Here is a 2,612-nt window from a genome sequence, read left to right as displayed (position 1 = left end):
GATGACCTCATGCGCTCCATGAGCGCGTTGTGATTACTTGGAAGTGACCGCAATTAACGTCTTACATTGTATGTCGGGACTATCAACCCGCTAGGATGGACGAGATGCCCCAATGAAAAGTATTTTCATTGGTAGGATAATCGCTTGAAAGACCGACTCAACAATTGTTGCCGCCAGTACCTGAGGTCTATAACAATACAACGAAGCAGTGACATACATATGTACATACCCCCTAAAAACTACAACAACCTCTATATTCTTGTGTAATTATATTAACAGTATATCCAAGCAACCTTTACATTTAATAGATCAATTTATGTTAGCCAATCGAAATTCTAGAAGCTTGATGAACGATTACAAAACCATCTGTCAACTATTCGAGCGCCGACATCACATTATATGGATTCCCAATATCGTAGTATTTCTGATGAGCTTCATCGTGTTAGTTATATAATTACAGGGGGCGACGGATTTTAAGGGACACCGAAGTTTTATGGAAGCACAGACTAATATAACCAGTAAGATTTGAATTTGTGAAAATCATTACGTGATTGGCTAAAAATTGAGATTTCCATTGAAGTTCGAAGTTATTCAACCAATCATTTCCGCTGAAATGGCAAATTCGAAGTAGCAAGTGTCCCTTAAAATCCGTCGCCCCCTGAAAGCAAGAACGGCTCTGTAATCGAGATTTAATCTATTTATCCCAGAGTTTCTCGTGAACTCCGTAATATGACCGCTCTTCACAATAGTATACAAACAGTATGATCGACAAATGACTTTCAGTACTGGCATGCATGACATGTGGTACAAATACATGTGGATGCAATACTAACCTAAACATAATCACTACCCGTTGAATTTTCTGTCATCAATGATAGTTTTCAACTAATATCCTCATCCAATTTCTACATTGATTGATTCGTCGAATTTTCGACAATGGGTATATTATGTCGAGGTACAGCATCTAGTACGAGAATTCAAGCGTATATAACGTTATTCAAACTGGTTGACGCCTATTGGGGCAATGCTGAGCAATAATTGCCGATTTTTCAAATGGTAATAATTCTCCAAGCATACTTTGATCCATTATTCCAATCAGTATATTTCTAAATTGATCTTCATACAAAACTGATTATGCACCCGGCCAAATTTTTCGCCGGGGAATACAATGCCTACCGAATATTCGTAACGTTACATATCTGTTTTGGCCAATAGATACGACCGCCAAAATAGTGTATTGTGGTTGGTGGTTTTAATCACTTGTCCTTACAGATTCTATATAAACTGAAACCATGGAATGTAGTTTTGCAGTACCTTGGTCGTATATACTGGATGATATCATGTGCTCCGTGAAGGTTTGATGTTTTAAGTCCTTGACTTCGCAGCGATCATATAAATATAATGTTATTTACTCACTGAAAATTATCCGAGTTCTTCCAGGCACATGTTCCCCTACGTTGCTACGACTACCTTGTTATGATATCATTACTTGCAATAAAACCACGTGGCTCAATTAGTGCTTCGTATTGAAATATTAACTTTACTACCTATGTATACGATCATCTACACACTAATATTTCTAACTTGCATCAACGTGTTCCATTCGGTATTTAACATGCAGAGGAGCAAGTTTGTTGCTGGAAGTGCTTTACTGTGTTAATCCTGTCGCTTGTACCATGTTGTATGTTACAGGCAAAATGGTTGGCCTTCAAGTACTCCGGAGTACCTCGCGAAATCAAAATATTCTCAGAATCGCTATTAATATTCCAGCCTTCGTTGCGATGAGAAATATTCTCATTGGCAGAGGCAATAGAATGGCAGGATTTGGGTTACCTTTTCATGATTGGCTATCGTGCTCTGAACTCAATCCAAATACTGTGATTTAAATGGCTAAACCTGCAAATGAAAATATTTTTCATTGGGGCATCTCGTCCATCCTAGCGGGTTGATAGTCCCGACATACAATGTAAGACGTTAATTGCGGTCACTTCCAAGTAATCACAACGCGCTCATGGAGCGCATGAGGTCATCCAGCATATACGACCAAGGTACTGCAAAGCTACATTCCATGGATGTTTGGAGTGGAAGTGCATAACTCTGTGCCAGGATATTTAACCAGAAGCAAAATCGCATTCGGAAGTGCTGCCTCAAAACCTGGCACGAGATTCAAGTTCTTTGGGGCGTCAAGGTTGAGAAGAAAGCTGGACAAGTCGATGCAATTTTTTGGCGTCAGAATCATGATTTCACCGATCAAATGGACCATCAGTCACCGCTCCGCGTGATGGCAACCGCTGGTATAGCACTAGTTCACGCGGACGTCGGGCATGATTTATCGACGGTCCCAACCATTGTACGTCCTCCTTTACCTTTCCCACCACTAATACACATGGGTGATACTATGGGAAAAGCACCAGACGTGTGTGGATGTGTGATCACAGTGGGCCTCGTCTCCAATATCTCAACGTATTCGACCCCCCCTCACTCTGACGATAAATTCTCGTTGAATGTGCGAAATATTGTAGTAAAGTAAAAAGTAAAATACACGACGCGGGACTCGAACCCGCAACCCCCAGATTCGAAGTCTGATACGCTATCCATTGCGCCAGCCGTGC

At 40.8% G+C, this 2,612-nt stretch overlaps 1 non-coding gene across 1 annotated transcript; it reads right to left on the bottom strand.

Moving 5' to 3' along the window:
* Positions 1–2,539: 2,539 nt before the first annotated feature.
* Positions 2,540–2,612, bottom strand: H257_19381. Its single transcript has one exon. It is a non-coding gene; the product is annotated as a tRNA-Arg (tRNA).

Source organism: Aphanomyces astaci (genome assembly GCF_000520075.1).
Source record: "Aphanomyces astaci strain APO3 unplaced genomic scaffold supercont1.539, whole genome shotgun sequence".
Classification (NCBI taxonomy): domain Eukaryota; phylum Oomycota; class Saprolegniomycetes; order Saprolegniales; family Verrucalvaceae; genus Aphanomyces; species Aphanomyces astaci.
This window is presented reverse-complemented; position numbering and strand designations above follow the sequence as displayed.